This window comes from Gorilla gorilla, chromosome 12, assembly GCF_029281585.2.
Source record: "Gorilla gorilla gorilla isolate KB3781 chromosome 12, NHGRI_mGorGor1-v2.1_pri, whole genome shotgun sequence".
Lineage (NCBI taxonomy): Eukaryota > Metazoa > Chordata > Mammalia > Primates > Hominidae > Gorilla > Gorilla gorilla.
Genome location: NC_073236.2, coordinates 70022614 through 70047728, shown reverse-complemented (window position 1 = coordinate 70047728; position 25115 = coordinate 70022614). Strand labels below are relative to the sequence as shown.

The window sequence follows — 25115 nt, the reverse complement described above, 5'->3', positions numbered from 1 at the left end:
GTTTATGGAACATTCTCAATCGTTTCTTGTCATTTCAACACTGCTCACAGCACCTTCACCAGAAGCAGCTTCCATCTCAAGAAATCACTTTCTTTGCTCATCCACAGAAAGCAATTCCTCATCTGTTCAAGTTTAATCATGAGATTGCAGCAATTCAGTCACATCTCCAGGTACCACTTCTAATTCCAGTTCTCTTGCTATTTTCGCCACATCTGCAGTGACTTCCTCCATTGAAGTCTCAAACCCCACAGTCATCCACGAGAGTTAAAATCAGCTTCCTCCAAACTCTGTTAATGTTGATAGTTTGCCCTTCTCTCATGAATCATGAGTATTTATAATAACATCTAAAATGGTGAATCCTTTCCAGAAGGTTTTCAATTTACTTTGCCCAGATCCATCAGAGGAATCACTATCTATGGCAGCTATAGCCTTACAAACGTATTTCTTAAATAACAAGACTTGAAAGTCAAAAATCACTCCTTGATCCATGGGCTACAGAATGGATGTTGTGTTAGCAGGCATGAAAACAACATTCAGCTCCTTGTACATCTCCATCAGAGTTCTTGGGTGACTAGGTGCATTGTCAAGAAGCAGTAATATATTAAAAAGGAATCTTTTTTATTTTTTGAGCAGTAAGTCTCAACAGCGGGCTTAAATTATTCAGTAAACCATGCTATAAACAGATGTGCTGTCATCCAGGCTTTGTTGCTCCATTTATACAGCACTGGCAGAGTAGATTTAGCATAATACTTAAGGGCCCTAGGATTTCCAGAATGGTAAATGAGCACCATGTTCAACTTAAAGTCACCAGCTGCATTAGTCCCTAACAAGAGAGTCGCCTATCCTTTGAAGCTTTGAAGCTAGGCATTGACTTCTCTCTAGCTACGAAAGTCCTAGATGGCATCTTCTTCTAGTAGAAGGCTGTTTCATCTCCATCGAAAATCTGTTGTTCAGTGTAGCCACCTTCATCTATGATCTTAGCTAGATCTTCTGGATAACTTGCTGCAGCTTCTCCATCAGCACTTGCCTCTTCACCTTGCACTTTTATGTTATAGAGATGGCTTCTTGCCTTAAATCTCATGAAGCAACCTCTGCTAGCCTCAGACTTTTGTTCTGCAGCTTCCTTACGTCTTCCAGCCTTCACAGGATTGAAAAGAGTTAGTGCCTTGTTCTAGGCTAGGCTTTGGATGAAGGGAATGTTGTTGCTGGTTTGATCTTCTATCCAGCTCACTGAAACTTTCTCCGTATGAATGCTGTTTCGCTTTCTTATCATACTTGTGTTCACTGGAGTAGCACTTTTAATTTCCTTCAAGAATTTTTCCTTTGCATTCACAACTTGGCTATCTGTTTGGCACAAGAAGCCTAGCTTTTGGCCTGTCTCAGCTTTTGACACACCTTCCTTACTAAGCTTAATCATTTCTAGCTTCGGATTCAAAAATGAGAGATGCACATGATTCTTCCTTTCACTTGAACACTGAGAGGCCATCATACAGTTATTAATTGGCCTAATGTCAATATTGTTGTGTCTGAGCAGTGGAGCAGTCAGTATATAACATTTATTAATTAAGCTTGCTATTCTATATGGGCACACTTTGTGGTGCCCTAAACATTAACAATGGTAACATCAAAGATACCTGGGGCCAGGTGTGGTGGCTCAGGGACTGGGCAAGGTAGTTCATTCCTATAACCCGAGCACTTTGAAAGGCTGAGATGGGAGGATCTCTTAAGCCCAGGAGTTTGAGGCTAGCCTGGGCAACACAGTGAGACCCCATCTCGAAAAAAAAAAAAAGAATACTATAGATTGAGAGGTTTAAAAACAACAGAAATTTATTTCTCACAGATCTGGAGGCTGAGAAGTCCAGGATCAAGGCACTGGCAGATTCAGAGTCTGATGTGCCCTGCTTTCTGGTTCATAGTTGTTATCACCTTGCTCTGTCCTCACATGACTGAAGGAGCAAGGAAGCTCTTCTGAGTCTCTCTCATATGAGCACTAATCTCATTCATGAGGGCTCTGCTCATTCATGAATTTCCTCCCAAAGGTTCCTCCTCCTAATACCATCACCTTGAGGATTGGGATTTTAACCTACGAATTTTGCGGGACACAAACATTCAGTTATAGCAGATGGAAGATGAAGCCCAGCTTTCTAGGAAGCCCCCACACGCAGAAATTTATGGAGCTAAAAAACTGCCCTTCAACTCCCTCCATTTCCTTGGCCGGGCTCTTCCCCCGACATCTCCCTGTTGTTTCTCCACAGGGAGCTGTTATTCATTGAGAAGGCCAGAACAGAGTGGGGACAGCCATGAGGTGCAGATAATGGGAGCCGAGGGCGGCAGAGAAGGATGACCAGAAGGCCTGGGGGCAGGAGTGTCACCTATGGAAGGAATGGATCCTGGGGACAAGCTGCGTTGTCGGCTCTGACTAGGTGGGGTGGGGCGGGACTGTGCGATGGGCAAGTGTGAACTGTTACTGTCTCCATTATGCTGATGAAGGAACTGAGACTCGATCATGAGGGGGATTCAATTCTGGTCCTTGTCACTCTGAGGCTCGTGTCCTTTCTGCGCTACCAAGCTTTGTCTCTGCTTCTCAAGATGGTGATACAACTACTAATTCATAAAGCTCTGCAAGAGGGTGGTGGTTTTCAGTTGTAATTTCAATGAAGAGGGGGAAGAAGTAGAAAGAAACTAGGTTTATTTTTATGCTTTGGAATACTGATTGAAAGAATCAAAAGGAAATAAGAGGATAAGGCAGGAAAAGTGGAACAAGAGCTAAACAACAAAGCCTGGAAAATAGACTATACTAATATCTTAAAAAGCTGATGGACTGAAGGAAAGATTCGGGTGAGGGGGGACAACTGAAGATATGAATCATGGGTAAAGAGGAGAGTGTGACGGTCTTTGCCAAGCACCAGCACTGGCAGTGTGAGTGTGTGGGGTGCGGTCTAGCACTCATGTTCACGACATAGAGGAGGACCTGGGCCTAGAGCCACTCAGTAAACCGGTGGCAGAGCCGGGTTAAACTTTGGTCTCCTGGCCCCACCTTCCAGGGCTCTTTTCTCTATTTTGTGCACTCAGAGAAGGGAGTTAAAAGATCAAAGATGTGGAAAGCACATGTGAAAAGTTAGAGGACACTCACATAGTAAGAAACTTAGGGCTAGGTGCGGTGGCTCATGCCTGTAATCCCAGCACTTTGGAGACCGAGGTGGGAGGATCACTTGAGCCCAGGAGTTCAAGACCAGCCCTGGCAACATAGTGAGACCTCACTCTACAGAAAATGAGAAATAAATAAGCCAGGCGTGGTGGTGTGAACCTGTAGTCTTAGCTACTCAGGAGACTGAGGAGGGAGGATTGCTTGAGCCCAGGCTGCAGTGAGCTATGATCATGCCATTGTGTTCCAGCCTAGATGACAGTGAGACCCTGTCCCAAAACACAAAACAAGAAACAAACAAACAAAAAAAAAACAAATTTAGGCTTACCACTTGAGGTGGACTTGATACTCCTAAAACCTGAGGGGTAATAAAGAGATGCAGGTTGAGGTGCCAGGAACAAAGAATCCAAGACTGCAGCTTTGAGGCTTTCAAGGGGAGAGGGTCCATCATGACCAAGAAAAAATTTTCAGCACATGCTGTGCAGGTACCAGATGCAAGGAGTACTATAAAAAATCTGAAGATGGCGACCTCCAGGGAATTTAGTCGCCCCAGCAGGAAGGCAGCCATTCCAAAGACATCCTAATGCAGTGTATATCAGCCACAGGCAGTTAAGTTAGTCAGGAAAGTGAGCACCCAGAGAGAATGGAAGGAGAGAGGGAAAAACTGAAGAAATGTGTAGAAAGACAAAAATAAGGTTTAACATTATGATTTTAGACAAAGCAGCATGAGGAAATGTAAATTTTTTTAAAGAAAGTGGTTAGATAAAACATCCAAATGGAAACACATCTTGTAAACCAACAAAGCTCACAGACTCTGAATGCACAACGTCACATTTTTATTTTAAACTTAAAAAATTAAAAATGTCGGATGTGGTGTAGCATGCTTATAGTCCCAGCTGCCCAGGAGGCTGAAGCGGGAGGATCTCTTGAGCCCAGGAGTTGGAGGCTACAGTGAGCTATGGCACCACTGCACTCCAGCTTGGGTGACACATCAAGGCTGTCTCTAAATAAATAAATACAAATAATTACATTCAAATAAAGTAAAAAGCCCAAGCACTACGAAAAGGTTTAAAAAGTCTTACTATCACTGCCACCATCCGTACTCTTCTCACTATTAACAATGTATTCGTGACTGCAGAAAAGTATGTTACAATTATATAGAAATGACTCATAATTTATCACATACATACACAACACACACACTTTTAGAAATGCGTACACATGGGTCGTACAGTACACATTCTGTGGCATGCTATTGCCTTGATTGCATAGTCGTATATCTCAGAGCTCAAACCACCTTTTCAAAATCTCTATGGAGTAGCGTGCTGTATGGTATTACATAATTATTTAGTGAATTCACCATTGTTGGGCATTTAAGCTGTTTGAAGATTTTGCTGTTACAGCTATAGAAATGAACATACTTGGCATATTTTTTTGTGTGTAACCTAAGGTAAATGTTTGGCAGTGGAATCACTTGGTCAAGGGGTATGTATGTATTTCTTTCTTTCTTTTCTGATTTTGAGACAGAGTCCCACTCTGTCACCCAGGCTGGAGTGCAGTGGTGTGATCTCGGCTCACTACAACCTCCGCCTCCCAGGTTCAAGCTGTTATCCTGCCTCAGCCTCCTGAGTAGCTGGGATTACAGGCACCCGCCACCACATCTGGCTAATTTTTTTGTATTTTTAGTGGAGACGGGGTTGCACCATGTTGGCCAGGCTGGTCTCGAACTCCTGACCTCAAGTGATCTGCCCACCTCAGCCTCCCAAATCGCAGGGATTACAGGAGTGAGCCACTGTGCCTGGCTTAATTTTTTTTTTAACTGTGGCAAAAGACACCTAAAAATTACTATCTTAATCATTTTTTCAGTGTACAGGTGAGTGGTTTTAAGTACATTCATATTGTTGTGCAACCCTCACCACCAGCCATCTCCAGAACTCTTTTCCTCATCTCAAACTGAAACTCTATACCCATTCAACATGAACTCCCCATTCTCCCCACTGCCCTCCATGTCCCTCCCACTAGCAAACACCATTCTATTTTCTATCTGTATGATTTTGACTACTCTGGCTACCTTGTGAAAGCGGAATCATTTGTCTTTTTGTGACTGGCTTATTTCACTTAGCGTAATGTCCTCAAGGTTCATTCATGTTACAGCATGTATCAGAAATTCCTTCCTTTTAAGGCTGAATAATATTATATTCACTGTATGGAGGTATGTATTTTAAATTTGCAGACAGATATGCTGAAATTGTCCTTCTAAAAGGTGATACCTTCACTCCCACCACAGCAAGTAGGTCCAGCCACACTTCCCCCACCCTCACCAATCCTGCTTACTATCCAGCCTCTTCATGCTGCCAGTTTACTCCATGGAAGAGGAATCTGGTTATTGTTTTCCTTTGCATGCATGAGTAAGGCTGGTCACCGTTTCACAGATTTATTGGCGACTTTTTTTTTATTGTTCCATCTGTTGATATCTTTACCCATTGTTTTCTCTTGGGCTTTCTTTTTCTTAGTAATTTGTATGCATTCTTAATAAATTAAGAAATTAGCCCTTTTAATATCTTATGTTGCAAATACCTGTTCCCAGCTTATTTATCTTTTTACTTTGTACATAGATCTTCTTGCTGTTTACTTTTTATTTTATTTATATATATTTTTGAGACAGGGTATCACTCTGTCACCCAGGCTGGAATGCAGTGGCGTGATCTCAGCTCACTACAACCTCCACCTCCTGGGTTCAAGCAATTCTCCTGCCTCAGCCTCCTGAGCAGCTGCGATTACAGGTGTGCGCCACCACCCATGGCTCATTTTTTTTGTGTTTTTAGTAGAGATAGGTTTTGCCATGTTGGCCAGGCTGGTATTGAACTCCTGACCTCAAATGATCCGCCTGCCTCAGCCTCCCAAACTGCTGGGATTACAGGTGTGAGCCACTGCACCTGGCCTATTTTTTACTTTTTATTATGAAAAAATCCAAAATATATAAATCAAATATATTTAAAAAGTAGAGAAAAGAGTACTCTGTGTACCCATTACCAAGTTTAATCTCCACCACACCTCAAATTATTTTGAGAGCCAGGCATGGTGGCTCACACTTGTAATCCCAGCACTTGGGAGGCGGAGGTGGGTGGGTCACTTGAAGCCAGGAGTTGGAGACCAGCCTGGGCAATACAGTGAGACCTCATCTCTAAAAAAAATTAACTGAGTGTGGTGGTGTATACCTGTGGTCTCAGCTACTCGGGAGGCTGAGGAGGGAGAATCACTTGAGTCCAAGAGTTGGAGGTTAAGTGAGCTATGATTGTACCACTGTACTCCAGCCTGGGTGACAGAGTGAGACCCTGTCTCTTAATAAAAAATTATTTTGAAGCAGATCCCAGATATCATCATTTCATCCACAGGTGTTTTCAACGTGTATCTCTAAAGACAAAATTTTTTTTAAATGTAACTATAAAACTATAATCATATGTATGTGGTTTTAAAATATAAAACTGTTCATTTCTAAGCAAACTTATCCGTCATTTTCTATATGATTTCTGGGTTTTGTGCCATGTTTGCAAAGTCTTCATAACAGTATTATAAATAAATTCACCCATGTTTTCTTCTAGCATTTATTTTACTCAAAAACCATTCATTAAATTCAAAATTATTGTCCAGCGCATGCAAAGTTCTTAAGTCCTGGAAAGAGACAGAGTCACAGGGTAATCAGAGCCAAGAGAGTTAATTTCCCTGCCCCCTTTCTCACCTGTAAAACATCTGCTGCCATGAAACCCCTTTTCAGACCCTGTCCTCCTTTTCCCTCTGTAGACAACCTTCCTGACCTCATGTGTGGGTCAGAACCCCCTATGGACTCTTTCGCCTCTGGCTTCCTTTTTTTTTTCTTTTTAATAAGAGTGTTATTAAAATATAATTCACATATAAAATGTACCCTTTTAAAGTATGCAATTCAGTGATTTCAGTATATTCACAGTTGTGCGATCTTTGCCATTATCTAATTTTACATTTTTTTCATCACCCCCAAAAGAAACCTTCCACCCGTTAAGTGATCACTTCCCATTTTCATGTCCCCCCGAGTCCCCGGCAACCACTAATCTACTTTGTCTCTATGGATTCCCAAGACATTTCATAGACATAGAATCACAATATGTGGCCTTTTGTGTCTGACTTCTTTATTGCTAGTACTTTTAGAGTCTCATTTTAACATTTTACATCATACTCTTTCTGGAATTTACTTTGATGAAAGGAGAGGAGTTATACAGCTTGACTCTTTTTTTCTCCCAGATAGTCCTGCCATAGTCTCAACACTGGTTTCTGAATAATTCATCTTTCCTCTCATGGATTAGAAATGTCACTACTATCATCTACTAAATTCTCATTTTAGTTTATTTCTGGATTTCCTATTTTATTCCATTATCTATCTAAATCTCTGCTAGAATCAAACTAGGTTATTTTTTTCACTTATTTACTTATTTTAGTGATGGAGTCTTACTACATTGCTCAGGCTGGATTCAAGCCATCCTCCTACCTCAGCCTCCCAGGTAGCTAGGACTACAGGTGCGTGCCACCCCACCCAGCTTAAATGTTTTAATTCTTGTAACTTTAAAATGTATTTAAATATTTAATCTAACTGCCTCCCCTCCCCTAATATCTTTCTGTTGAGATTTTCTTCTTGGCTATTCTTTCTTGTTTATTTCTACAGATGAGCCCAATATTATCTTGTAAAATGTTGAAAAGAAATTTTTAAATATTTTTATTGGGATCACATTGAATTGATAGATTAAATATAGCGAGAAATAATACCCCTTAATAGAGATTTTATATTTTCTTTATATGGTCCTGCCTATTTCTAGTTAAGTTTATTTTCAGATAAATTGATGATAGTGTTCCTATTTAAATGGGATCTTTTCTTTCATTATATTTTCTAACTAGCCATTTTGTACAGTAATTATACAAAAAGTAACTAACTACTTTACTAAAGTTCTCTTATAATTTCTGTTAGCTTTTCTGGTGAAACAAACCACCCAATACTTGGCGTCTTAAAATAAGAAACATTATTTCTCAACTCTGTGGGTCAACTGGCAGTTCTTCTGGTCTGGGCCAACTCGGTTTATTTCTGCAGAAAACTGGCACTTTAATTGGCCTTGATAGACAAGAGTGGCTTCACTCAGATGTCTGGTAGTTGGTTCTGTGTCAGCTGGAGCAACAGGGATGAAGAGGCTGTGTGTTTCTCATCATGCCGCGGGCTAACCTAGGCTCATTCACAGAGCAGTGGTCTCAGCCTCTTAAAATGGTAAAAGAAGGCAAGTCTTAACACACAAACAGTTTTCAAGTTTCTGCTTGCATCATGTCTGCTAATGTCCCATTGTTCTAAAGAAAGTCACATGGTTGAGCTCATAGTGTGAAGAAATATACTTCATTTCTGAGAAGAGCTGCAAAAGATTGTAGCTGTTTTTGCTATCTCCCCCAGATTCCTAACATTTCTTTTTGGCCTATTTTCATCAGGTTTCTAGTTATTATTTAATATCATTTAAATTAATAAATCCTCCTTACCTCAAGAGGTAATTTTAACTCTTAAATTATTTTCTTACTTAATCATACTGGTTAGGATTTCCAACACATTATTAAAGTATAGTATCTTACTTTAAAAGGTTACTGATGGGCCTGTAATTCCAAGACTTTTGGAGGCTGAGGGAGGAGGATCACTGGAGGCCAGGAATTTGAGACCAGCCTGGGTGACATAGAGAGACTGCCCACTACTTCTACAAAAATAAAAAATAAAAAATTAGCCAAGCGTGGTGGTGTGCAACTGTGGTCCCAGCTACTTGAGAGGCTGAGGTGGGAGGATCACTGAAGCCTGAGAAGTCTGGGCTTCAGTTAGCCAAGATCATGCCTCTGCACTCCAGCCTGGGTGACAGAGTGAGATGCTGTCTCAAAAAAAGAAAGAAAAAAAAAAGTTACTAATGGTTATCTAATGGGTCGTGGGATTATAGGGCTTCCTTTTTATTATTTTGCCTCTTGTTAGTCTCTACTTTTTCTACAATGAATATGTGTTGCTTATATAATCAAATCATTCGTTTGTTGGCACACCATCACTTTGGGATGGCTCAGAGCATCCCAGTTCACCCTAAAGTGTAAGCTACAGTAACCATCCTGGTTGTAACCAGAATCTTTGTTCTACAATTTGGAATTGGAGTCTCCTTATAATCTAAAGATTTTATAGTTGTTAACATATTAACACTTTCAATTTTATAATGTATTCTTACATGTCTTTTAAGCACATACTTCTGGCTGGGAGCGGTGGCTCATGACTGTAATCCCAGCACTTTGGGAGGCCAAGGCGGGTGGATCACTTGAGATCAGGAGTTCGAGACCAGCCTAGCCAACATGGTGAGACCCTGTTTCTATCAAAAATACAAAAATTAGCCAGGCCTGGTGCCGGGCACCTGTAGTCCCAGCTACTTGGGAGGCTGAGGCAGGACAATCGCTTGAATCCAGGAGGTGGAGGTTGCAGTGAGCCAAGATCATGCCATTGGACTCCAGCCTAGGTAACAGAGCAAGACTTTGTCTCAAAAAACAAAACAAAACAAAGCACATACTTCCTCAAAGTGCTATAAGGTACATGTTAATTTTTTTAATTAAAATTTTTTATTAAAAAATATATACATCTGTATAGTGTGAGAACAAAAAAAGAAAAAGCATGATATCTTCTTTCTTACTTTAATGGAAATTAAAGTATGATGCTGAATTTTTATAATGGCAAAAATAATCTAGCTATGTCTAAAATACTAAGACTCTGGTTTTTGTTTTGATTTTGGTTTGTTTGTTAAATCAGGAATGAATGTTCAATTTTGCTAAATGGCATTTTAGTATCTAGTGTGATGATTATACTTTTTCCTTTGATCTGTTAATATAGTAGCACATTGGTACAATTCCCTTTTTTTTTTTTTTTTTTGAGGAATCTCACTCTGTCACCCAGGCTGGGGTACAGTGGTTCGATCTCGGCTCACTGCAACCTCTGCCTCCCGGGTTCAAGCGATTCTCCTGCCTCAGCCTCCCGAGTAGCTGGCATCACAGGTGCCCACCACCATGCCTGGCTACTTTTTGTATTTTTAGTAGAGACGGGGTTTCACCAGTTTGGCCAGGCTGGTCTCGAACTCCTGACTTCAGGTGATCCACCTGCCTCAGCCTCCCAAAGTGCTGGAATTACAGGCATGAACCACCGTGCCCAGTCGGTACAATTCCTAATAATGGGCCATGCCTGCATTTCTGGAACCTCACTGGGTTGAGGAGTTTTTTTGTTATTGCTGGTATAGAACAATTATGTCTCCATACATCTGCCTATTCTGGACATTTCATAGAAATGGAATCATACTATATGTGACCTTTTGTGTCTAGCTTCTTTCACTTAGTGTGTTTTCAAGGTTCCTCTATGCTATATCATGTATCAGTACATCATTCCTTGTTATGGCCGAATAATTTCTCATTGTATGGATAGACCACATAGAAATGCTTTTATGTCATCTACCAAGTTAATGTTCGTATCATCTTCCTCCTTTATTTCACATCTCTAGTGGATTACATTGTAGATATTCTGGTGTTGGAAAACCCTTTCATTCCTGAAATACACTTGACTTGGTTGTGATTATTATTCATTTAATAAATTGCTAGATTCGATTTGCTAGTATTGTATGTAGAATACTGGTATCTTTCTATAAGTGAGCTTAGCCTATATTTTATATTTCTTTTGCTCTCCTCATTTAGCTCTGGTATAGGGTTATGCTAGCACAGTAATATTTGTATAAGATAGGAAATATTTCTTCCTTAAATGTCTGATAGACCCTAGCCATAGAGTCATAGGATCTGTTCCCTTTTGGAAAGTAGGTCTCGGCTAGCATTTCAGTTTCTTCTATAGTTATTGGTTTATCCAATCTTTCTACTTCTTCCTGGGTCAGTCTAACGTGCAAGCAGTAATGTGTACAAAACAGCTTGATGAGATATCACAAAACAACACCCAGGTCAAGAAATACAAAATTGCCAATATTCCAGGAATCCCACCGGTGATTCCTCCCAATTACTGCTTATTTTCTTTCCAAAGTAATTATTACCTTAATTTCAATGATAATTATTTCCTTGCTTTTCTTTATAGTTTTATCTCATAACCATGGAACCCCAAACGCGATAGTTGTTCTTTGCATGTATTTAAATTTTAAAAAATTTAATTTTAGTTTTTGTAGGTACATAGTAGGTGTATTTATTTATGGGGTACATGAGATGTTTTGATACAGGCATGCTACGCATAACAATCGCATCATATAAAATGGGGTATCCATCCCCTCAAACATTTATCCTTTGTGTTACAAACAACCCAATTATACTCTTTTAGTTATTTTAAAATGTACAATTAAATTATTATTGACTATAATCACTCTGTCATGCTATCAAATACTAGGTCTTATTCATTCTATTTTTTTGTACCCATTAACCATCCCCACTACCCACAGCCACCTCCACTACCCTTCCCAGCCTCTGGTAACCATCCTCCTACTCTCTATCGCTGTATTTAAATTTTATGTAAATGAAGTTACACAATATTTATTCTTATGGACTGGTTTGTTCCACTCAGCAACATGGTTTTCTCCTGCCATTTCCTGTTTTCAGTATTTTGCAGCAGAGTGCCCAACATAGAACATAATCGCAAATATTCCACTGCAGAAAAGAGGTGCTAGTGCTTAAGCACAAACGGGAGACATGATTATTTTGCTTTAAATAAATACTTAAACACAGCTCAGGTCCTACAAGTATCTGGACTCTAGGTCTGAGTAGTGGAGCTGACTCCCACTTGGGCCCACAATGATGTCATGATTCCCCCCTTCCTCTCAGTGATCAATACGTGGCATCGAGTGCCAATAGTCAAACGTGATCGCAATGAGCTCCTTTTCTAGAGCCTTCCGCAACTCTCTACGGACACGACTAGCCAGGATAAAGACCATTAGAATTGTTCGGTCAGTGGTCCGTAACAGTTAAGTATTTTAAGCCTGTCCATGGAGAAACCCTGTCTCTACAAAAAATACAAAAATTAGCCAGGCTGGTGGCACCCGCCTGTGATCCCGGCTACTCGGGAGGCTGAGGTGGGAGGATCACTTGAGCCTGGGAGAAGAAAGAAAGAGAGAGAGAGAAAGAGAGAGAGAGAAGTATTCTTCATGGGTCTCTTGGTTTTTTTTTACTGGGGAGACAGATGCATTTAGGTGATTTTCTTCAGCTCATCCTGCAGGACCAGCAGGTCCCTGTTTCTGAGGACCACATGCCTTTGAAGAAAGCTTTGCCCCTTTCCTCTCTGAAGATGGTCCTCCAACAATCAAGGGTGCCTGTGTACTCGAGGTCAGCTTCTTTGCCTGGACTGTGTCTGCATCCCATCCACCTAGGCAGGCAGATCATTTGAGGCCAGGAGTTCGAAACCAGCCTGGTCAACATGGTGAAACCCTGTCTCTACTAAAAATACAAAAATCAGCCAAGAAGGGTCACACGTGCCTATAATCCCAGCTACCAAACTTAAAAAAAAAACCTCTACTATATCTTCTGAATAATAATTTGAACATTATTTCTTTGTCTCTTAGGTCACTCATCAGCAAACATATATAGTGTGTCTGCCTTAGGTAAAGTAACTGACCAGGTTCAAAGATGCCTCTGATATGAACCAAATCACTGACCCTCGCAAAACATGTTGCTTTAAGAAATTGCCTTTGTATGAGAGTAATCCCTATAGGAGCATCTTAAGTTCCTTAAATTTTTTCCTCTCAATAAACCCAGTAGTAATTGTACCCTCCTGACAGTCTTCAGAGGGCAACAGAAATTACTTTAGAGTTACAAATTAAAATGAGTAAAGGATACAAATTATTTACAGGATAAGACTTTATGTGCAAAATACATCTATAAAATTTGCTTCGTCAAAGTCTGACCTGTTTGCTTAGCCCCTCTATTCTTCCCTCCATTTCCTCTTTCCATTCCCACCTTTCTTCTTAGTGCCAATATTTTCCTCAAACAAAGGCTTTTCTCATTAACTGCCTGCATTGCTTTGCCTCCAGCCCTTTGAGTCTGTGTTCTCTTTGGTCATTGTTTTCCATCAGCAGAAGCACAGACACGCTCTCTTCTAAGTATTCAAGGCATGCCTGACTTCCCAAGATGATCTTCCCAAGTCACTGAACGTAACATCAAGAACTTTTGCACATTTTAGAGTACATACACGGGAAGCCTCATCCCAGAAATCTACATGGCAACCTCGCTAGGTAACTCCTAACTCTGAAACCCATTTCAGAAACACTGCCTGGAGTTCAAGGGCAGAGCTGGAATTATAGTTCAAAGCTTTGGGGTGGTCTGTTATGCAATTAACCAACTCACTTTGTTATTAATAGTATCACGAATCATGATGCAAGCCAGGTGTGCTTGTAAGGGAAGCACCAAGCGCTGCTTCAACCATTTAATTATTTATGACACTTTCCCCCTTTTTAATTAAAGCATGCTTGCTGTATAAATTTTGACAAACAATAGGTAATTTAAACCAGCCATAATCTTACCACATAGATGGTATCACTTATTATGGCGGCATGCACTTCCAGGCTTGCTTTTTTTTTTTTTTTTTTTTTTGAGACAGAGTTTTGCTCTTGTTGCCCAGGCTGGAGTGCAATGGCGTGAACTCAGCTCACTGCAACCTCCACCTTCCAGGTTCAAGCGATTCTCCTGCCTCAGCCTCCCAAGTAGCTGGGATTACAGGCATGTGCCACCACGCCCGGCTAATTTTGTATTTTCAGTAGAGACAGGGTTTCACCATGTTGGCCAGGCTGGTCTTGAACTCCTGACCTTGTGATCTGCCCACTTCGGCCTCCCAAAGTACTGGGATTACAGGCGTGAGCCACCATGCCCGGCCCACTTCCAGGCTTTTTAAATGCATTGCTGATATTATATGTAATTTTACTTTCTGCTTAAAATTATATTAAAAGTAGATTTCCATGTCTGTAAATTTTTTATATCATTAAATGGCTGTAAAATATCACCTTGAATCATAAAGAAATGAAGTTTTCCTTTTATTAGATTGTAACTTGTTTCCAATTTCATCACAATTGTAAGTAACATTGATATGGAAATCCTTATGCATGACTCTTTGTCTGTATTTCAGATTATTTCCATAGGCAAAATATATATCAGATACAGGTCTTGCATCCAGAATATATAAATAACTCTTACAAATCAATTATAAAAAGACAAATGAGTCAATTTTTCAATGGGTAAAAAAAAGTGAACAGATAATTTACCAAAGAAGATCTACTTAAGGCAAATAACCCCATGAAAATATATTCCACATTAGTCACCTGAGAAATACAAAGTAAAAGGACAATGAGGTAATACTACAAACACTACAGGCTAACATTTTTTAACTGACAATACAAAGTGTTAGCAATGATATGGAGCAACTGGAATTCTCATACATTGCTGGTGGAAATGAAAATTATACAGCCCCTTTGGAAAACAGTTTATCCAGTGTTTTATAAAGTTAAACTACACTTACTATACAACCCGGCAACTCTCCTCCTAGAAATAAAATACAATTCTACTCCTCAGAGAAGTGAAAATACATCCACACAAAAACCTGTATATGAATATTCAGAGCACTTAATTAATAATAGCCCAAACTGGCCAGGCGTGGTTGCTCACACCTGTAATCCCAGCACTTTGGGAGGCCGGGGCAGGTGGATCACTTGAGATCAGGAGTTTGAGACCAGCCTGGTCAACATGGTGAAACTCTGTCTCTATTAAAAATACAAAAATGAGCTGGGCATAGTGACACACACCTGTAATTCCAGCTACTTGGGAGGCTGAGGCGGGAGAACCGCTTGAACCCAGGAGGCAGAGGTTGCAGTGAGTTGAGAAACAACCCAAATGTCCATCTACTGGTGAATGGATAAACAAACTATTGTGATGTGTCTATTTAATGCAATATTTCTCAGCAGTAAAAATGAATAAGCTACCGATACATGTAACAGCATAGATAAATCTCAAAAGCAGTGTGCTAAGGACAGAAACCAGGCATCAAAGACTACCCACTGTATAAATCCATTTATATGATATTTTAGAAAAGGCAAAACTATAGTGATATTTGTAGTTTCCTGGGCTTGGGAGTGGACGTAAGAACTTTTTGGAATGAAGGAAATGTTCTACACCTTGATCGTGGTGGTGGTTGTATGACTGTATACATTTGTCAAGAAGGGTTAAACTGAACACTTAAAATGAGTGAGTTTGTAGTATGTACATTGTACCTCAATAAAGCCAATTAAGAAAATAAGAAATGGTTCTGATATATGGTTTTTTGGGTTTTGTTTGTTTGGGCAGCTGACCTAAAATAGAACCTGAAAACAGATTGGGGAATTCAGAAAGAGAAATAGGACTTGAAGGGTGTGGGGGATGGTGTCAGGACAATGATTTCTGGTTTTGGAAGTGTTAAGGAGGTTGAGTTAATGAGGGCACAGAGAGACAAAAGAGACATAGAGAAATATGGGGCATGCGGGGGGTCTCTACTGCAGCAAAAAGGAAAAAGGAGAGCAAGAAATTGAGAAAACAGTTTTTATACATAGGATTTTTGTATGTGTTGCCTATTTTGTCTCAATTTATTTTTATTTTTTTCTCTTCATTCTCTTGGTCTCTCCTTTTCCTGGGGGGTCTTAGACACCATGTGTAACTATTGCGTGCTTCCAAAGTTTTCCACTAAACAGACCACACACATACATACAGACACACCACACACAACCAAATGTTCCCCAACCCCACCCCACCACCACCACCACACACACACAAACACATATCCCTCACACTAAAATAAAACAACCAAAGGAGAAAATTGGAGGGTGGAAGCAAACCAAGAGACAGGAAGGTAAAATCTGGCCCCTGCCTTAAAGTGCATTAGTTAGGAGAGTTCACTCTTGGTCCTTTACATTCCGTGGGGAGAAGCAGTAGAAAATTACCGGGTTATTCACTCCGAGTCTAAGCAGCTGAATAGGAAAATAGCTTTAATAGCCCTATTAGGACCTGGGCCAAGGACTTTTCCTTTGGGTTTGTTGTGAATGATTAAAGGTTAACGGTGGCATTTTTCTTTCAGCCTAGGGGAGGCAACCATCTCAGTAATGATCCTAATTGGATCCAACTGGGGAACTCCAGAAAGTTTCAGTAACAAATTTGCAATGGTTCTGGGCCTTTTAATATGGATTCACAAAAGATAATGAGGCTATCCTGTCATTTCTACTCTATGGATGAGGAAAGTGACATTCAGACAGGCCATGGGATCTACCCACTCCCTCATAAAGAACCGGAGGACCAACATTAGCAACAGGACCTCCCGTTTGGCATTTTGTTTTCAGATGTGCCTAGAAGGAGATAACAGCTTCTTGGACTGTTGAAGCCTGGGTTCTGCTTGAGTTGTCAAGATATCACCTAAATCCTATCCACATTTTGTGCACCAGGTTTGTGGATGCCTACCACCATTCATTCATTGCAGTGGCTCAGAGAAGATGAAAACAGGACTCTTTGGGGCCAATGAAGATCCCCAGCAGAGCTCAGATGACCAGAGTGGACTGGCTTCTACCCTAAATACATATCACGATACTTCCCACTCTGACCTTGCTCACTTTATACAACACCACACAGCTAGAGAGTGGCAGAGCTGCTATGGGAACCCAAATGCCATCTGACTCCAAAGCCTTACTCTCAACCACCACCCTGCTGCCTCCTATTCTTTCCTGAAATCTTCAGTATAGTCATTATTATGAAGTAAAAAAAAAAAAAGAAAATGAAAGGATGGAAGGAAGGTAGACGGAGCCCCTCTATCTCCATTCTTTGTTTCCATGAAGAACCTCTACTCCATTTTCAGGGGAGTGCTATTGGTGTAACACACTTTCTGGCCCTCTCCCTCCCATTCTTGTCACTCATTCTCCCCAAGGAAGAAGCGATATGTGGATGATAAGATTGGAAGAAGCCACTCTTGTGTTCGGTGGTGTGCTGGTAAATGTTTAGCAGCTGGCTCTGGGGCAGAGAGAAAGCCCTGAATTGTAGTATGTGCCAATCTCCATGGTGTAAAAACACTTCTACCATAGCTGCTTCCAAGTATGTAAATTGTACACCTCAATAAAGCCAATTTAAAAAGTAAAGTCAATCAGTTTGTAAAACTCTTGAGACTTTAACATTCAGTCCAGCAAGCTGTTACCTGCCGGATCCAGCAACACACAACCCGTAACATAGCGAGTTGGGTCTCAGCTCCCCGCTCTTCACAGACTCCAGAGTTCTCTCCCCTTTGTGGGGTTCCTCATCCATCCTTCCATTGCTTCTGCTGCTGCCCTGAAGGCATCACCGCTCTCCCGTCTCCTCTTGGGGCACCTAACTCTCTTAACAGTTTAGGACTTTGAGGAGTTTTGCCTTTCACAAAAAGAAAGAAAGAACGGGGGAAAAAAGGTTATGCCTCAGCAGCTTTCGCTGTCTACCCTGCAGCACAAATTCCACTTGATGGAGGAACACAAAGGTCGGACTCCCTGCCTTGAAGAGGAGAAAGGGAAATTCGAATATGGAAGGAGCTCTACTCTCCCTTGCTCTGTCCTCCGCAAGAGAATGGGGCAGAACATTCTTTAGTCTACACCTCTGTCCCACATGAGTTGCCAAAGACCGCAGTGCCTGGTGGGTGACATCTCTCCAGGCTTTTGAAGACATCTGAGCCTGGATTTTGAGCACATTCCTGACCTCCCTACTGGGAGGCTCTTCTCCTTCAACGTCTGCCTTCTGACAAGCCCTAGCTCTTTCCCACCTCCAGTGGCTGGGTGGGCCGGGGGGTTGGGTAAGGGTGGAGATGTGGGCACATTCTGGGAGCCCCACCAGAACCCCATGGAGTAGAGAAGTGACCTTCTCCAAAGGAGGGGAGCGTACAGTTTCCGGAAGGGAGGAAGGATGCGGTGAGAACCAAACGCATCCATGCAGGATTTCAAATATAAACGACTCTATAGAATACAAGCACCTACTCCTGGCAACCGAAGCCGGAGGAAGCCTAAGAATGTAAGAGACGGGGCTTCGGCGAGGGCACGTGACCGAAAACTCACATAACACTCCACCTGCCCCAGTCCAGCCAGCCTGCTGTCCACAGTGTGCCCATCAATGTATCAAACCTCAGTGCTTTATTTTCTGGGATCCTGGCCGAGCTCCCATTAACCTCCTGTGTTGTCCCCACAGCTCCTATACATGGGAGAGGGCCTGCGTTGGGCCAGATCCCAGAGCTGGGGCCTAATTTGTGATGGGATGCCCTGGGAGGCAAGCGTGCTTCAGCATGTACCCGATCAATAGCCAGACACCCAGGTCCGGAGGTGCCCGAGTCGGTCAGCAGGACGTTGGGCAGGTCTAGGTTCAGAACCTCTGCAGTTTTTCCCTTGGCTTCCCCGGGGCTTGTCCACAACGCCCCCTGCTGCCCATTCTTGGTTAACCTTGTGTCTTGTGGATCCCTCATCAGATCTGTTCATGAAGCCTAACGCAAGGTCCTCCCTCCAGGGTGACACAGTGAAGTCAAGTAACAGATGTGGAGATGCTTTGGAGAACTTGAAACAGAAGACTACATAATGACAATGGGCCAGTATCATAAAGCCAAGATTGAAGAAGACAGAACTGAATATCTCCCTCATCTGCAAAACTTGCCTTATCTTTCAGTATCATCCTGTTTCAGTGGACAGAAACCAATCCATCATATATTTGAGCCCTGCTCTTATAACCAAGTTAAATTTTGCCTAAAATAAGGCCCTGCCTCAAGCAAATCATGGTTTGTTTTTTATTTTATTTTATTTTATTTCATTTATTTTTTGAAATGGAGTCTTGCTGTGTCACCCAGGCTGGAGTGCAGTGGTGCAATCTCCTCTCACCACAACCTCCCCCTCCTGGGTTCAAGCGATTCTCACCTCAGCTTCCCAAGTAGCTGGGATTATAGGTACGCACCACCATGCCTGGCTAATTTTTGTATTTTTAGTAGAGATGGGGTTTCACCATGTTGGCCAGGCTGGTCTTGAACTCCTGGCCTCAAGTGATCCTCCCACCTCGGCCTCCCAAAGTGCTGGGATTACAGGCATAAGCCATCACGCCTGGCCAAATCATGGTTTAGAAAGGGGAGATGGTCAAACATAATTGTTATGACTGCCATAGTACCTACTATGTCCCAGATAATTTGCCTAGGTTTTTAACCCTCACAACACATCCCTAAAACATTGTACAGATGCAAATGCAGAGGCACGAAGAGGCTTAAAACATTCCCAAAGTCACATAGTTACTATAAAGCCAGTAACTGGCTCTATGTCTATCTGAGTCCAAAATCTGTTTTGTCCTCTTCTGTGCCTATGCACAGAGGGCAGTGGGAACATAAATGGAGGTGGAGGGCGGGGTGAGAAGGAGACATCAGTGGTCTACCCTCTTTATGTGATAACAGACTCCCTCTTTTATCTGGCAGCTGCTCCCTCAAGAGGAATACCCATTCTTTCTTCCTAGGTCAAGAAAGAGAGTCCAAGGCATGGTCAATCACAACACTGTCCCTCTAGTCATGGGCCAAGTGCTGGGCACACGTCACCAGCCAGGCTACTCTTAGCCTTTCCCGTAATTTTAATAACCTGAGACTGGGAGAAAGAAGCCTCACTCTCTCCTGGAGTGATCAAACTGTATGTAAGTCTAGAGTTCTCTGTGAGTACAGTCTCCCCTAGCAAGAAAGGATGAGACCAACTCATAATAAGAAGCCAGAATACATGTACATATGAGTAAGAGAGAGAGAGAGAGAGCTGACAGCATTGTTTGGGTGTCTGGATCTAGCCATTCCTGTGGTGGCTCTGTCTAGTCCTTACTTAAATGAGTTAATACATCCCCTTTTAACTGAAGCTAGTGTGTGTTGGGTTTCTGTCCCTTAAAGTCAAGAGTCCTGAGAAATACAATACTGGTCAAAAAATGTCTTCATAGAACAGGTGAACCAGGAAAAAAGGGATTCACCAGAAAGATAAGAAGAGAGGCAGAGGGTGAATGTAACAGCAGCTGCACTTGAGGAACTGCGAGCAGCTCAGGATGACTTGAGCTGAGATGTGCGGAGGGGGTTGGAGAGACGGGAGAGAGCCACGTCAGGGAAGGCCTTATTTGTCAGGTTAAAATGTTTGGTCTTTATGTAAGGGTGACAGGGAGCCCCCAAAGGGTTTCAAGCAGTGGTGTGACATGCTCAAGGCTCGTTTTGAGAAGATCACTCGGGAGAACGGGTCTGAGAGACAGCACAACAGGAGGGCAGCGGATTAGTTACGAGGCTGCTCCGGGAATCCAGGTGAAGAGCTCAGGACGGAAAATGACTCGATGTTTTTGACTTGGTCATTGGCCAGAGGGGAGGGGAAGAACAAAAAGAGTTGTGTTTTGTTCGTGTGCAGTTTGAAGTATCATACATTTAAATTGAATTGTCCAGTAGGTTTACTAAAGGAGATGACAGAGTTGGCGATGTTTAAGTTTTTCTGAGTCATCAATTCAGCTGTTTGCTGTCTGCCTACTACTGGCCAAGCACTGTGTGGAGGAGAACACCGTCCAGCCTCTGCTCCCTGGCATCACACTGTGGCAAGACAAAACAGATGATAACCAGAGAAACCAATCAAGAAACAAGAGAAGTGCAGGGGAGACCGTAAAGCAGCATCGTGTAGCAGAGGGGCTGGGGTGGGGGCTCCATCTCTTCAGTGGTCCTGGAAGGAGGAGCTGACCCCCTGAGGGTGCAGGAGGTGGCTGAAGATGAATATTCTCCAATTCATGCCCACTGAATAGGAACATGCCCATTTAAAAGCATCCATATGCATTTTGTTTGGCTTGTTGGTTTTCTTTGCCTGCCTATGCCTTCAAAGCTGGCATTGAGGTGGCAGGAGGCTTCTGTGCAGAAAACTGAGGCTGGTGCTGGAAAACTCCCACCATGGCCCCTTTGTTCTCATCCAGTGCCTTTCATCCCACGCTCCCAAAGCCCATCCTGGCGCCCACCCTTTAATTGTCAGGCCTGGCTCATCAACACAAGCAGGTGGCATTTGATCATTATTCCTGCATCATAAATGAGGGTAACAAAGGCCTCCCTCTCCAGGGTATCAGCCAATATTATTTTGTGAGTTCAAGGGATCTGACTTTGAGTTGAAGCAGAAAGGCCTGATGTCCCATCCTTTTCATTTCTGGAATTACCCGTCGCTGCATCTTTCTGTTACCGCTATTTCCTCTTTAACTCCACGTATCTAACTGGAAACTTTGCTTTTCTTTGTTTCATCTTCTTTGGAATATGTTGTTCCCTGTGACCCCTCCCCACAAAGCCTTGCCTCTGCAGCAGATGCCCTGAGCCTTCCTGATGCCTGGGACTGGTACCTCATCCAGTTTGCTTGTTTCAGGCACTAACTAAACTAGAATGTGCCTGGATCCCTATGGGCCTTGGCTTTCTACCAGATGACAGGCAAACTAAGAGACATACACAACCTATGCACTCCCTTCCCTCTAGAATGTTTCAGCAGGGGTCCTCTAAGTAAGAAAGCTGGAATTAAAAGGAATAGTTTTAATGGGGAAACCCTGGCTAGGGAGATGCTTGATACCCTAAGGCTGTATGTCTAGCCAGGTCAGGCATAGCTCAGTGCGGTCTGCATTTCATAGCAGATGTTTAGTTTGGAAAGTCCCCTGGCTACTTGGCTTCTAGAGCCCTCTCTCACCATGGGACTTCTCTGTGGGAGGACAGAACTCATCAATCACATTCTCCAAATGTCAAGTTCCTGCTGTGTAACCCCAGGAGAACCTTGCTTCCCATCTACATAACAGAAGTGAGGACCCCAGATTTGCTAGACAAAAGCTTGAACCTGTGGGGAAAGGTCCCCCCAGCTGGTCAGAGTTCCCAAAGAAGGCTACCACTGGGAGATGGATTGCAATATAAATGGCACCCCCACCCTCTGGATGTTTGTCATTTCACCCTTCCTTCTCTACCCGACAATCTCTTAAGAGATTCTTGGAGGGATGTAATACACCAGCCAGGAACTAAATTATATTCAACTTTCTCAAGTAGATACTATTTCAGCTACGTTTGGGAAATGCTTAGCCAGAATTTGAGGTCACTGGAAGAGGTCATAGAATCACTCAGGTTCAGACTTGTGGAATTACTTACACTTTCCAGAACCTGTCATGACTTCTTTGGCTCCAGGGCTTTATACCTGCTGCTTCTTGTGCTTTGGGGTTTCCTTCTCTCCCACCAGCCCTATCCACAGCACACACATGCATACACAAACATGCACACACGTATACACATGCATGCATACACATGCACACACACATGCGCACACATGCACACATGCATACACAAATGCACACACATACATGCATACACACACATACACACGCAAACACATTCACACACATGCATACACATATGCGCATACACACACATGCACACATGCACACACGCACATACACATATACATGCACACACATACATGCATACACATATGTGCATACGCACATGCATACACACACATGCATACACAGCATGGCCTCTGCTTGTCCTTCCAGAGTCTCTTGTAAAGCTTTTCCTGATGTTCCAAGTCTCAAGCTAGCTACCTTCCTTTTTTTTTTTTTTTTTTGAGACTGAGTCTCACACTGTCACCCAGGCTGGAGTGCAGTGGCACAATCTCGGCTCACTGCAACCTCCACCTCCTAGGTTCAAGTGATTCTCCTGCCTCATTCTCCCAAGTAGCTGGAATTACAGGCACCTGCAACCACGCCCAGCTAATTTTTTGTATTTTTAGTAGAGACAAGGTTTCACTATGTTGGCCAAGCTGGTCTTTAACTCCTGACCTTGCCACACCCCCATTTTTACAGTTTTCTAACCATTGACTATTTTCCAGTCTTTTTTTTTTTTTTTTTTTTTTTTTTTTTGAGGCAGGGTCTCGCTCTGCACCCAGGCTGGAGTATGATAGGCAACCATAGCACATTGCAGCCTCCTGGGCTCAAGAGAGCCTCCTGCTTTCAGCCTCCTGAGTAGCTGGGACTACAGGTGTGTGCCACAACATCCGAGTAATTTTTAAAAATTATTTTTTTTTTTTTGAGATGGAGTCTTGCTCTGTTGCCCAGGCTAGAGTGCAGTGGTGCAATCTCGGCTCATTGCAAACTCTGCCTCCCGGGTTCGAGTGATTCTTGTGCCTCAGCCTCCTGAGTAGCTGGGATTACAGGCGCCACCAACACACCTGGCTAATTTTTATATTTTTAGTAGAGACAGGTTTCACCATGTTGGCTGGGCTGGTCTCGAACTCCTGACCTCAAGTGATCCACCTGCCTCAGCCTCCCAAAGTGCTGGGATTACAGGCATGAGCAACCATGCCCTGCCTAAAATTATTTTTTGAATTATTAATTATACAAAAATCATTAGTTAAAAATCATTAAATTTTGTATTTTTAGTAGAGATGGGGTCTCACTATGTTGCCCAGGCTGGTCTCAAACTCCTGCTTAAGTGATCGTCCCACCTTGGCCTCCCAAAGTGCTAGGATTACAGACATCAGTCACTGTGCCTGGCCAAGTCTTTACCAATTGGCAGTAAGCTCTCTGGTTGTCATTACAGTTCCAACGTGCCAGGCAACCAGTAAATGATCAATAAATATTGGCATTTTGGGTGAATACATAGGTCATTAGTGCTACTGTTCTGCTTTGACTCTCATTCAGATTAGGAATGAGCTCCCCCTCCAAATAAGCAAGCAGACTAGAGACTATTTCCTGAGAATGTAATTCCGATTCAATTCAGAATTTGTTTCATATGCTCAGGACTTGGCCCTCGGAGGGGTGGGGAGAAGGAAACAAGCAATACTCATTGTAATCTCTGCCTTCAATTTTCCTCTTTTTGAACATAGTACTAGTGTTGGCCACCTCTCTGCACCGCTTCAAATCCCCCCGGTCCCTCCTCTCGCTCCATCAGTGCCTTGGTGACCACTTTCACGCAGGCTTTGCCAACTGCACATGTTCAAAGGCTCATGGGTGAAAGAGCACAGTGCATCCATGGAACTTCAGGAAATTCAGGGGAGCTGAAGCAAAGTTCATTCACGGTGGGGAGGAGCAGAGGCAGTGAGGGGAAGAGGTGAGGATGGAGGGCTCTGCAGGGGGTGCAGCACGAAGGACTTTCCAAGAGCGCAAAGTTATGTATCCTGATGGCAAGGGGCAGCCATGGAAGATTTTGAGTAGGGGAGTGACTTGATCAGATTTATGTTTTTAAAAGATTCCTCTTGCTGCAGTATGGGAAATTGACCAGAGGGGGGCACAGCTGGAGGCAGAAGTCCAGTTGGTAATTAGACATTCTCAATCTGCCTATATGTGAACATCATTAAAGAAATACCCAGAGGAGGGGTCCAAATGTCACTTTTTTTTTCTTCCAGGTCCCCTCAGTGATTCCTGTGTGCACCCAGGGTTGAGAACTACTGCATAAGAGGTCCTAGAAGATATCTGGCATGGCCAGAGTACAGAGGGACCAGAGGTAAGCCAGGAGAGACATGCAGAGCAAAGAGTTGAGGTCTCCATCTTCTGTGGGCAGCATCTGGCCTGTTCTGCTTCCTCTGATTCTCACCAAAGTGTTGGCCCAAACGATTTTTAAATTTGAATTCATTGCCATTATTAAAAATATATAGATGTCACACAAAATATCCAGATTTCTGCTCCTCTAAGAAACTTGGGAGGTCTGGCCACCCTGGGCCTGCATGCCCCCATGGCAATAAATCAAGCCCTGGCTGCTGCTTCAGATGTGGCATGGACTCTCCGAGCTGCCACAGCCCGGCCACTCTTCGTCAGTTCCCACCACTGCAGCCAAAAGCCAGCTGCTGTTTTTCATCTCTTACCCAGCCTGTTTGCTCATTTAAGCTAATTGTCTAGTCCCTGTTGAGATTGGAGTTTAGATCTCAAAAGCTAGACT

General features: G+C 42.7%; 1 protein-coding gene across 1 annotated transcript in view; it reads left to right on the top strand.

The window, feature by feature from the left end:
- The window catches only part of ANXA4 (annexin A4), a 187879-nt gene that overhangs the window by 58629 nt on the left and 104135 nt on the right, over window positions 1-25115 (top strand). Inside the window, exon 3 of the mRNA XM_019020968.4 lies at window positions 24586-24683. The gene's annotated coding sequence lies outside the window, so the exon portion shown is untranslated. The remainder of the gene's footprint in view (window positions 1-24585; window positions 24684-25115) is intronic.